At 40.5% G+C, this 13,305-nt stretch overlaps 1 long non-coding RNA gene across 1 annotated transcript in view; it reads right to left on the bottom strand.

The window, feature by feature from the left end:
- Positions 1 to 93: 93 nt before the first annotated feature.
- Positions 94 to 13,305, bottom strand: part of LOC118478384 — a 26,204-nt gene continuing 12,992 nt past the window's right edge. Inside the window, exon 2 of the long non-coding RNA XR_004859004.1 lies at positions 94 to 759. This is a non-coding gene — a long non-coding RNA (uncharacterized LOC118478384). The remainder of the gene's footprint in view (positions 760 to 13,305) is intronic.

The following is a 13,305-nucleotide window of genomic DNA, read 5'->3' as shown; positions in this document are numbered from 1 at the left end:
CTAGACACTTTTTTGTGGCACACCTATGCAAAAACATGCACATAAGCATTCAGGAAAATACATTCAATCAGAAAAAAAGACCCTGAAAATGTGTTCAATTTACAGCATCACAGAATTTAATGATCAGGACACAAAGGTAGCAGGAAGTATTTATAATATGTAGACATGAAATGCTGTTAGCTAAAGTGCACTTAGTGGTTGCAGTATGGATGAGGACTGACCCAGGCATAAATTCTTGTTGAGTCCAAACAATAATCTTGCACGATCAATGATTAACGTCCACATACACAATCAGTCTCATTCAAAGGATTATCACGATGGAAGACCTGGTACCCTAAACATTTCTCTTTGAAGTTTCTCCGCTGTCAAAGTTCCTTGAATCTGTTCACAATTCTCATTAAATACAGAATAAGCACTGAGTTTACTTTCCTTTGGACCAGTTCTAGTATTGAAATAAATAAAGAATATCAAAGATATGGCGAAAAATACGGCACCAAACTCAAGCTCAATAAACGCTCCCCATAGCAACAGCCAAAGCAGACACTTTAAGAAACGTAAAAACCACACAGTCCTCCATGACAATGAAGGTAAATCATCACAAGTCAAATTATCCTCTCCTTCATCTGTCCCTGTCCTGCTGGACTCTGGCTTTTCTGAGCCAGTGGATCTTTGCCTTGGCTTTTCAGCTGCGGCAGTAGAAGAATCTGTGGCCACAACATCTTGTTCGGGGGATACAGCTGAAGAGTGTTCACTGGGTCTCTGCGAAAAAGAATATGTATATATATATATATATATATATATATATATATATTATATATGTAAATAAATGTAAATAACTGTTACAAAAGCAAGAGCTGATAAACCTATAACATTTCACCGGCACACAAGACAACAAAGCTGTACCACATGCCCAGATTGAGTACCGTATTTAACATCATTATTTAAAAAGCCAGTACTCTGAAAGCTTCGAAAGAAAAACTACCCCCAAGCTAAAATACGAAATTTAAAATTATCAACAAACTCATTTAAGCCTACGGTCTACCTTAAGGTTTAGGAAAATCTTGATATTTTCCAAAATTTTCCAAAATTTTTTAATTAATATTGAACTTGATTCGTTCCACTGTGAATTGTTTTTCAGCAAGTTTAAAGAGCATAACAGTTACGCTGTATTGTCTTCTTTTTTTCTTTTTCCTTTCTTTGGTATCCTTAGGATTTCGAGGGGAGGTGCAAGTTTCGGTCCTGTGCTAAGTGGATAGCGTCTATGATAGATATGTTATGTCGTTCCAGGACCTTTTTAACCCCATCCAGCAAGGTCTTTCTTAGTCTTCCTCTTGATTTGAAGCCAGATTCTCGGGTTATCTAAGCTCTAACCACTAATTGTTTCTGGGGCATTCTGGTTAGATGTCCAAACCATTTGACTCTTTGACGCTCTATGAATTTTATTACTGTTGGTATTCAAGTTTGTAGATGTATGGTTTCGTTTCTTATGCGGTCTCTTCTAGTGACGTTGATGGTTATGCGGAGACACCTCAATTCGCATGCATTGATTTGTCTTTCTTGTGCTTGTTTAGAGACCATGTTTGGCACTGGTATGTTAAAGTTGGTATGAAGATGCTCTTGATGAGCTGGGATTTCACTCCGGTTGGGATGTTCTTGTGGCTGAGCAGGGGTGCTAGCTGGTGGGTCACTGCATTTGCCTTCGTAGTTCTTGTTTCTATTTCTTTGTGCGTACGCCCATCTTGCGTGAAGATGCTTCCCAAATATTTAAATTCCCCTACTTGTTGGAGCTGTGTTCCATCAACATTCTATTGTATTGAACCTTATTTCTTCTTGAGCAGTTCTTGTGGTGTCAGCTGCCTAGTGGTTAGGCTACTGGACTCGTAATCGTGAGGTTGCGGGTTCGGAGGTTTGAAACGAGGGCTCGACTTTGTGTTCTTGGGAAAGACACTTTACATGAATTTTCCCCACTTCACCCAGGTGGGATAGGGTACCCAGCTATAGACAGTGAAAGATCTTGTTAGTTTGTTAGTGTTTGAGCGCTTAACAGGCTGCTTGCACTGTATGCTTTCCGGGAATCTGAGAATGTTTCTGAGTGTTCTAAGGTCTGCTAGGGTAATAATATAGTGTAAAGCGCATAGAGCTTGCTTTCAAATGGGGACATGTGCTATACAAATACTATCTATTATTATTATTATTATTATGACTTTTCTTTAATCCTTTCGTTGCCAGGGGGATGCGTTCCTACTGTCAGCATTGATTTTCAGCTGAGCTTGTTTCCCAGGACAGCAGCCTAATATCTCAGTTGTAATGGCCGCATGATCTAGATCTAGCACACTCATGACATATTTCGTATACCGAGTCTTCGATGTCACTTTTCTCACTTTTCTTACTCCCCATTTCCTCTCATCTTACTCATAATTTCTAATAATCTGCAAATGTAAGTAAAAAAAAAGAACTTATTTTACTTTTTAAAGTCATTTCGATGTTTACGTTTTACGAGAGCACGCAGCTTCCCGCAAGCTTAGATCTGTGTTTATCCATCGCTTGAAAGCCTAGCAGTAAAGTAATACTAGCAAATTTGATCCCGAAACGCCCATCTTTTATTCCCGAATACGAATCTACGCAGCGCCTTTCACTTAAACTCTGTACAGAAGAATTACAGTCAGGTTTAAAGTATTAAAGTGGCATACATGTAACGTTATAACATAAAGCGGCAGCGAGTACCGAGCACATTTCTGCGATTGGCCCAAATATAGACGACGTATTTCCGCCATCTATTTTTGTCGTCTTCGGGGGTTCCCTTGCCAGTTGACTAGATCTCACCGTGGCGGGCCTGCTTTGCCGCTTAGCGCACGATGGGTAAGTCACAAGGTTTCATTGCCGACTGCTTTAGCTGTGGGCGCGCGCGCATGTGTACGTGTGTGTCTGTGCGTGTGTGCGCACACGCTTGTGTGAGTGTGCGTGTGTGCTACTTTGAGGAGGGTAAATTTATGGAATGGGAACTGTTTAGATTGTTTTTATATAAAATAAAAGATAATACAAATTAATACCAAGAAAAAACCAAACACAGCAAGATCTAATCAACAGTTACTGGCGACAGAAACCAAAGAGTCTTGGGTGAAACCCCGGAAGACGACAAAAATAGATGGCGGAAATACGTCATCTGTATTTGGGCTAATCGCAGAGGTGGGCTAGGTGCTCGTTGTAGCTTCATGTAACGTCATATATAGGCAACCAGGAGCGGCAAATTATTCCAACTTCCGTGACGTACACAGTATGGCACAGCGCTAAAAATTACTCATTTTCATGATGTACCAGGTACATTCTGAGTATTTTCAGTTTTTCAAAATTGCACCCTAATCAGTCAAAAACCTATCTCCACTTTCCTTTTTCCCCACTACTTAGCATCTGCATTTGTCGCGCGACCCGTGACCACAATTTTTGGCACTTTTTGGTCCGTGAATCGCGGCTGCGATTTTGATATTTTTCAAAAAAAACCCAAAAACCAGTCAGAGAATAAAAATTTTTTTAAAAAGGAAAAGAAACTGAACATCTTTACTTTTAGAAAGAAAGTCTATTTACACTTTAGCTTCACGTTGTCTCTTTCTCACTTGTTGACACCACGTTGATTTGTTTTTTTGAACTGAAGAATTACATTACATACTATTTATATTGCTGTTCCTTTTTTATTTTTCCTTCTTTGTTGTGTTTTAATTTGTTGCTGTGTTAATTTTTTTTCTTGTTATTGTTCTGATGTGTGGTTTTTCTATATTTTTTGGAGTGTTTATATAGCGTACTGTCATTTAATTTGATGTAGTTCCTACCTTTTTTATATATATGTATTTGAATGCGTAGTTAGAGAGTCTGAAAAATAGAAACATCTCAATGACCACCAAAATGAAAGTTCTGAAATGTTATGTGGCTGTGAATGCTGGACAATCACTAAAGACAGTGAAAATAAAATAGAAGCAGCAGAAATGTGGTTTCTTAGGAGACTGCTAAGAGTATCAAGGAAGGAAAAGAAATCAAATGAGGTAGGGCTTGATGAAGCCCACGTTGGATGCTCCGTGTTAAAAACAATCAGGAAAAGACAAATGCAGTTTTTGGGACACCTGAATAGACATTAAGGTTTTGAACATATCTAGCACTCACTGGCAAAATTGAAGGCAAAAGAGGCAGGGGTAGGCCCAGAACAATGTATTTGGGAAACCTAAAAAAATGGGTAACAGGAAAAGATCAGGAAACGTAGCTTTTATGAGAGCATCCGATGAAAGGAATGAATGGAGAACCATGATCGCTGATGTCTATAGCAGATGTGGCACTGGATGATGATAATGTTAGAGCATGTCCATCAAAACCAAACACTGACACTGGCAGGCCCCTTGTGTATGATTTCATATTTGCATCATGTAATATCCTGTAGGCCTACTTTTTCTTGAATTACACACGTTTAGGGTTAAAATGGCCAATCTTCGGATAGGTGAACACTTAGTTAATTTTTGTGGTTGTTTATGCGCTGTTCTAATTTTGATTTCATTCTGTTGTGAAACCTTTTTCATTTCACGTTTTTACACTCTCTGGCTACAAATGATATTCTGGAAGCTTAAAACAGAGCACAAGAAATTCTGGTGATTTAAATTAAGTCACCTCTATCGTAAATTTGCCATATACGTCGTCACATAGAGTTTAAAGCTTGAAAATTAATTATGGCAACTTTTATGGCCACTTTTTCCATTTTTGTAGCAACTTTTGGCAACTTTTGGACAAAAAAATGGCAACAAATGCAGATGCTAGCCTTACCGACTGCCTAGTGTAAGACTCCACCGTCATGCGCTGCTTCAAAAAGTGATGTATGATATGGAGTCTCACACTGACTATGGTTCATACTGTACTAGATAAATTGTTTTCCAGAATAAAACAGCAAAAACTTAAAAACCAAACAAATTCCAATAAGACTTATATGGTTATTGCTTTTCCCCCTTGTTAATTGATCTGATTCTAGATCCAGTTAAGCACCCCTTGAAAAACATCATGGCTTCTAAAAGGTGGGACCTTTGATAATCATAATGCATCCATTTCTGACAGAACAGGGGTTGAAGCTAAAATAATACTCATGAAAAAAACAACTCTACCACAAAGGAATTTAGACCTGAACAACTCTCTGTTTACGTGGCTGGAATGTGACAGCTGCTCCAGTCCTACTTTATATTATATTTATATTGATATATATGCACTGTATATCTTAGGCATTTTGTGGCGTGACAAGGTTACAAATGTTGAGGTGTTGGCACGGGCAAACCTCCAGAGCATGACAACAAGATTGAGATGGCTAGGCCATGTCATGAGAATGGACGACAACCAGATTCCAAAGCAACTTCTCCGAGTGTGATTTCTCCAAGGAGAACTTGCCCAGGGAAAGAGACAAGAGGAAAACCAAAATTGAGGACAAAAGACACTGGCAAAAACAGCTTCTCCAAGCTTGGAGTGGATGTTAGCATCTGGGAAGAAATAGCTGAGGACAGGAACACTTGGAGGAAAATGATAAAGGAAAGAACTATAATACTAGAGATTGAGCAGCCTTAGAAACAACCAGGCTGACAAGCGCCAATGACGAAAGGAAAACAGCGGAAATACAGAGCTTCGATCCACGAGACTGACTTGAGCCATTAACAAAACATGGGGAAAAACACACACATCTCACATTACTGTACATAAAATGTGATGCATTAGTATTTATTCCTCCAAAACTCATACACATGTCAAATATAGGATGTAGAACCTGCATTAGCAGTTTCAGACCCCATGTCCGCTTTACAATCTTGAGTTTGTAAATTTTGTGCCAAAAACGTTCGTTTTTTAGTGATTCCTGGACGGTCATTTTGAGCACACCAATGCAAACTTCCAAGAATGTCCAAAATTTAGTATTTTTCGGTGTTTTTTTTTATCGTGTGCTTTGATCCTGTGCTATTTGTCATCGAGAAAGGATAACTTGCTTAAGAAATCGGTTTATTTGTTTGCAAATAAACGAACAATTCGGATCACTTGTGTGTCAGTCGTGTCGTCATGGACTAGGTGTTTCAGAAAAAAACATTATTTTTCAGTAGAATCACCATAACTGGTTAAATCTTTCTGCTTTTCGTCGTTTATTCAATACTTCAAAAGCTGCGATGCACGAAAGGAACATCGGGTTCCTAGATCTACAATTTCAGTCGGCTGTTTAACATTCGCCGTGATTGTCGTCACCTTGCGACGTTCCGGAAGTCCGAATTTCAGCCAACTTTTGTTTTGAACAGGTCATCAACAGTGCCCGGATATAATTGTTCTCTCGAGTGACTTCCCCTTACCCGCTTCCCCAGAACAGTGGAAGCAACGGGGGAAAGAGAAAAACGAAAGTAGTCATTGCCTTCGGCGTCTGGTGACGCACAAGATTCTTGCGTTGAATGTGATGTACTGGACTGTTTTGCGTGTTTTTAGGCTACCCTATTGAATATTTTAGTGAAATTGCTGTGTTTACATTGGATTCCTGGAACAAGAGTGTGATGTGTGAACAAACTTCGAGAGACGGATCATTTCTGAGGTTAAAGATTTAGCTTTTGTGCTAGTGATGACGTTTGGGGTGTCGTCATGCAGCCGTACAAGACTGACTGATGTACTAGAAATTACATTGTCCAAAGAGCAAACATTTTTTATATGTCATGTTTGATCTCTTTACTCAAACAAATAAACAAACATGTCCTTGTTTATCTGTCTAACTCAAAAGTACACATTTGTTCTTTGTAGGTATGATAGGCCTTTTTCCAATTCATTGTGTCATTGTGTCAACATTGTTATGTACAAGTAATATTTGTTATCATTGCTAATATCAATAAGTTTTCAACATATATTTCATACACATGCAAGATTCATTTAGAAGCAAAATACGCCTTTATTGATCTGTGTATCTCATAGTGCAAATTTGTTCTCTGTAGGCATGATTTTACCTTTTCCCAGTATGTTTTGTCCAAACTGTTATGTACGAGTACTGTTTGTCATAATTAGCAACATAATTGTGATTGTCCACTGTCTTTGATATGACCTGATATATATCTGTTTCAAAGCAAAAGAAACATCTCCAGCTTTTTAAAAAAATTCTTAAAGTGCGCATTTCTCTTTGGGGGCAAGACTTTGTCTTTTCTCGTACATTGTGTCATCATTGTTATGTACAAGTCATGTTTGTCATCACTGTTATATGTACAAGTCAGCCTCATTGATTTTGTGCTTTGGCCTCATATTAGTTTAAAAATTGTTTTACACAAGTGTTTTTCTGGTGCTGAGGCTTTGATAACTGTATTTGTACAGCCTTTCACAATTGTGAGGTGTTGTCAATGATAATGTCCAATGTGTATCCTTTCTTGTACATAACAATGATGACATGTTTTGTGCACTGCGTCATTGTTACAATGCTTGTCATTCATATTACCATTATGAATGGAGTTCATAGTGTACAAAGTTTTTGTTTACTAAACAAATGGAATTTTAAGTCTATAATTTGCCTTGCTGCTTATCTATTTTTGTCATCACTGTTATACAAGATATACAGTAGTTGCCAAACCAATAGACCCATATCTCCAACACCCTACATCTCCTTGCTCTGATACTCTAGGAATATATGAGCACTAAATGTCAATCTCTGATTGACAGAAAAGGGAGTCAAATTGGTAAGTAAAATTTTTTGGCACCACTGAGTCTTAACTCATTCGCTACGTATTATTTTCGGCTTGTGGACAAATTTTTTTCGGGAGGGCGAAATGAGATAATGACTAGTGCGTAGTTCACAGGTCTTTGGGGCCATAAATTCAAATAAATATCAATATATTATATACCAACATTTTCAGTATGGTTTGTAGAATACATCTGTATTATTTATTTGTGTATTTTTCAACTTTGGTTCCTGTAAGAGGCGATTATGCAACACAATTGTGATTGGATGCGGATAAAATGGGAAAATAAAAAACTTATAACCTCAGGTGAAACTAAAAAAATATGTTTGCACCTACTCAAATGATACATCAAAATAACCATAACTGTATATAGAACAGGAAAATATTGAAAAATGTGCACTTATTTACATAGATTCCATTATATTGGTACATTTGGATCATAACATCCGATATATTGAAAAAAAAAATTGTTTAAATAATTTTGAAAAAAGGATCACAAACATAAAAAAATATGTGTAAGCCTATCTTATATGGAATTATTCAGAATTGCGTTTGGAATAAACCTATACATGTCTTGAGTGGTACTTTTTGAGTAATTTCACCCAAAAGTAGTGATTTTGGGGAGAAAAAAATATTTTGACTATTTAGATCTAGATCTAGATCTAGCACTCAAAAATATTGATTTCTCAATTACAGTGCACCGGCAATTTGCGTCCAATAGTATCAATATTATAAAGAACAGTCCTACATTTCTTTAGTGGGCAAAATAACTGTGGTGTATTTGGTTGTTTTTGGTTGTGGCAGGGGGTTAGGCCTAGCCTATTGTATTGTTTGGCTGAAAGTGTAAGAGTGAGTAAAGTGTGAGTCTGTGTTCAGTTGTATTGTTTGCAAGTTGATAAAAGTCTGAGTTACTACTGGTGGGTGCTTGAGAGGAGAGAGTTGTATCAAGGCAGAGGAGGCCTGCTGAAAGTATAGGTTGTGAAAAAGGCTAGTTAGAGCTTCGGTTCAGTTGTGCTTGAAGTGTGAGATTCCAATCCAACGCATCGGGGCCCTAAAGCTGCGGAAGGAATCACAACACAGAGCAGAGGAACAGGTTTGGCTAATTCCTGTTATAGTGGCATGTGACAGAAGGTTAGTAGTGTAAAATCTTTGTTTTATGTTCCAAGTAACAACAAGCTATTTCGGCTAGAAATATAGATCTCTAAGCTGGGGCTGGATTCATCTAGATCTAGAGTCTAGACTAGATTAAGTTGCTAAGTATGGCAGCAAAGATGGTGGCGGCTGATTGGCCTGATATGGTTAAAACCTTTAGTGGGGAAGGGGATGTCGAGGCATGGCTTACTAAAGTAGAGTTAGTGGCAAAGTTGACGAACATTGATGATGTCGCGAGCTTCATTCCACTGTATCTGGAGGGGGTAGCTTTAGCTGTCTATCTGGAGATGGATGCGAAACAGAAGACTGACATTGCGGCCATTAAAAAGCCGCCTGCGGGAAGCCTTTGCAAAGAATCAATTTACTGCCTATGCAAGGTTAAGGGAGTGTAGATGGGCGGGTGAAGCAGTAGATGTATTTGCTAACGAATTGCAGAGGCTTGCAAGGCTGTGTGGGTTTACTGGGAATGGCTTACAGCAGGTGGTGAAGTTAGCATTTATAACGAGTTTCCCGGACAATGTTGGATTGGAGTTACAGCAAATCTTTGGAGTTGAGGGTATGAGGGTGGCCGACCTTATTGGAAGGGCTCGTGTTTTGGCTCAGAATTCCGTGGGTGTAGCAGCTCCATCTGTGGAGCCGGCGTCCAAAGGGAAGAAATGGAGGGTCAAGTGCTTTCAGTGTGGTGGGCCACATTTTTTACGGGATTGCCAAGAACGTAGAAGACGACTTGTTTGTTTCATATGTGGCGAAGAGGGGCATATTGCCTCTCGGTGCAAGGTCAACGAGTCAAGAGATCGGGGAGGGGGTGCCAAGAGCGGCAATGGTACAGAGACTGGGACAGCCTGTGCAAGTGGCAAGTCAACTACTACATCCAAGGGCGGTGTGCGGGGTGTACCGATTATCAGGGTCTACAGCAAAGGCAGGCGGCTTTGTGCGCTCGTGGGCACTGGGTGTTCTAATACAATGATCAGGTCCCGGTGTGTGAATGACTGGAAAGGGGAGGTGTACACCAAAGCAGTCGACGGGAGGATAGTTAAATGTAAGGGAACTGCTTAAGTTGAACTTGAGATCGCTGGAGAGTGTGTTGAAGCCCAAGCCACTGTGGTTGATGATATCGTTGGTAGTATCGACGTGGTGATCGGAATGGATGTCATAGAGAAGCTTGGAGGGGTGACTGTTGGCGACAAAACTGTACAGTTTGGGAAGGTGGCGTGCGCTGTCGTGGGCGGGTCTCCAGCACAGGTAACGCAGAGGCCCGATGGACTTACCATCCAGGACAAAGATTTTGAGGCAACCTTCGATGGGAATGTATGGACAGTTAGGTACTTTTGGAAGGACGTTTGTGCCCTAGAGTTGAGGAACAAGGTTGCCATGTATGACAGTGGAATGCAGGGAGCAACGAAGGAGCTTTTCAACAAAGAAGTTGAAAAATGGATTGAGGACGGAATACTGATGCCATGGGATGGGGAGGTGGACGGAATTATTCCGTTGATGGCGGTCGAGCAGCCTACGGAAAACAAAGTCCGGCCAGTCCTAGACTTCCGTGAGCTGAACAAGTACGTAGAGTGCCACACAGGAGATGAACTTATTGATGTTTGTGCAGACAGGATGCGAGAGTGGCGGAATATTGAAGGGGAGCCAGAGATTGTGGACCTTAGCGTTGCATACTTACAACTTCGTACCAGTACAGATCTCTGGAAGCATCAGTTGGTGCAGTACAAGGGGAAAATTTATTGCTTGACAAGGGTAGGATTCGGCCTGAATTCCGCTCCAAGAATCATGACAAAGGTGTTAAAGACGGTGTTGGAACAGTCTCCTCGGATAGATAGAGCCACTAGCTCTTATATTGACGACATTGGAAGAATTAGCCATGAAAGAAGCAGCATCATATGTTATCATATGAAGACAACCTCCTTGAGACCATCTTAATATTCTTAAGCTAAATTGACCGTCTGCATTGACGAAAAGAGCCATACATGCTCTATATATTATAAAAAGTATAAAAGACAATTTAGCTAGATCATTCTCTCTTGATCTAGATCTAGGTAAGATTGAACTTTGGTGGACCAACCGCTGGGAGGGGCCGGAACTACTTTTGGGCGTCGTGTGAGGCCATGTGCTGGTCCACTGTACTTCCTTGAGCGCTGCGCACTCTCTCTGCTCTTCCTCCCTTGCTTGCATCCTCTCACTTCGGGCACATATATAGTCAACAGAAAGTGCGCGCGAGTGGCTAGACCCAAGCGCTGATTGGTCAATCTAGTCTCCCCCTCTCTTCACTGGTCCGGTAAACTTCACCCGCGCCTCTATCTCTCATGGTACCTCTAGTCTTAGGCCTAGCCTAGGCTGGCAAAGTGGGTCCACTAAAGTTCTTCGGCAGAACCAACTATTTAAAATGTTCCTGGTCCACTTTTCTCTTCTCTGTTTATTATTGATTTGAATGTATGTGTGTGTTTTCTTAATTATTATTGTAGCCAGGGGGGCAGGCCCCCCTGAAACCCCCCACCTCCCACCCACCCCCGGCTGTCGAATACTAGATCTATAAGTTATCATAAAACGTAATTAAGTGCTGAAGGTGCGGTCCACCAAACGTAAGCCAGCCTCCAAGAAATTACGCAACAATGGGCAATTGTGGGCTCACGCGCACGCGCGCTAATTTGCATTGTTTGAACTGATAGGTCATCTCGGTATCTCTGCATTGTCCCGCTCATCTTGTTGTTTGTCGATGAGGCATGATGTCGAACAATGGCTTCCTATCATGACTGTTTTTGTCGTTTAACAGAGATTTTACATTCCAATGTACAATGACAACGTGCAATTGTGGTGCATATTTTTCGTCATTAAAGGATTTAAGAAATTTGGAGGTGCCAGAACAGACAGTGCAGGAAGAAATTAAAATACAGGTCAGTTTACAACTTTGTCTCGTACCCCCTTTTCTCTCTCTTCTCTCTTTCGTGGCATTCTCGCAGCCCTCACTCACTCCGCCTCGCGTCACAGGGAACTAGTTTGCGTAGCGGTCGATTAGGACCCATGACTGTATAAGTCTGTTGTTTGCCTTAGAGTGCGCATTAATACATATATATATATAAACACGGTGGGTCCACCAATGTTCAATCCAGGTAAGATTGAAGAATACCGGACCAGCGGACTGACTTTGCCTATGTCTCAACCTTAGGAATTCATGATTTTCCCAAGTTTTTATATCTCTCAATGGAGAATCTCAGGTATCTCGGACCGGTAGATCTATTTATTAAAATTTTGTCAGGGGGGAGACCCCCCTGAACCCCCCCACCCCCTCCTCGACCCCTAGGCTTAAATTTTTCTAGGCCACCTCTATTCTCACCCGGGGGGAGAATAGTGCAGGCGAGTCTTTTGGCTATTCTCACCCGGTGCGCGTTCACCGTTATAGCCTAGATCTAGGCCAACAAATTTTGCGTTCACCCTAAACCACAGAATTCTACACTGTGATAACAGAAAAATTGTAGAATTCTGTGCCGTGAACAAACGTTCCATTACAACTGTAGCCTACTAAAAGCGTACAATTTTGTCTGTGGGCAGTGGAGAGAGAGAGAGAGAAAGAAAGAGAGAGAGAGGAGTAGCGCGAGAACTTCCGGTCAAAACAAAATGGCGACCCGCGTAGTTCGGCTCGATTCGAAAAGTTAAATAGCCGTAGCATCTTTGTAGACAACCAAATTAATTTACTTTTGTGTTTTAACATAATTTTTTAACTTTGTTTTTGGTCAAGTTGATCGTCCACACCGATAGACAGTATTCAGAAAGAGACACAGAGAGAGAGAGAGGGGAGGAGTAGATCTTGCGAGAACTTCCGGGCAAAACAAAATGGCGACCCGCGTAGTTCGGCTCGATTCGAACAGTGAAATAGCCATAGAATCTTTGAGGAGGATCAAATTAGCTTACTTTTGTGCTATAACGTAATTTTTTCTTGGCTTTTAATACTTTTATCAATTTGATCATCCACACCGATAGACAGTATTCCAAAATGAGGAAAAAAGCAGGTCTTGTTTCCCACCGGGTGAGAATAGCCTACGCTGGCAAGTCTCACCCGGGGTGAGAGGTAGATCGTTTTTCTATTCTCACCCCGGATGAGAATAGCCACTTCCTTTTTCTAAGTCGCTTAAGTTGGTGATCTTATACTTTAGCCACTTTAGCACATTAAATTCTTCAGATTTTATCTCTAGATCTACTAAGCTATCGTAGGCTAGAGTCTAGCGAGCTTGAGGTCTATCTATCTCTATTTAGATTAGATCTATCTATAAGATCTATGATATAGATCTAGATCTAGATAGATATTTAGATCTAGATTTTTAGATAAAAAAAAAAAAAGATATCGATCTAGATCTAGATCTAGATCTAGATATATCTAGATCTAGATATAGATCTAGAGTAGGCCCGCATCACCGCGCTACTGTTTGGGTGCGCAACCCCCGGTCTCCTG

This window comes from Aplysia californica, unplaced genomic scaffold (genome assembly GCF_000002075.1).
Source record: "Aplysia californica isolate F4 #8 unplaced genomic scaffold, AplCal3.0 scaffold00525, whole genome shotgun sequence".
Lineage (NCBI taxonomy): Eukaryota > Metazoa > Mollusca > Gastropoda > Aplysiida > Aplysiidae > Aplysia > Aplysia californica.
The sequence above is the reverse complement of the archived record's forward strand: the minus strand, read 5'-3'. Positions and strand labels throughout refer to the sequence as shown.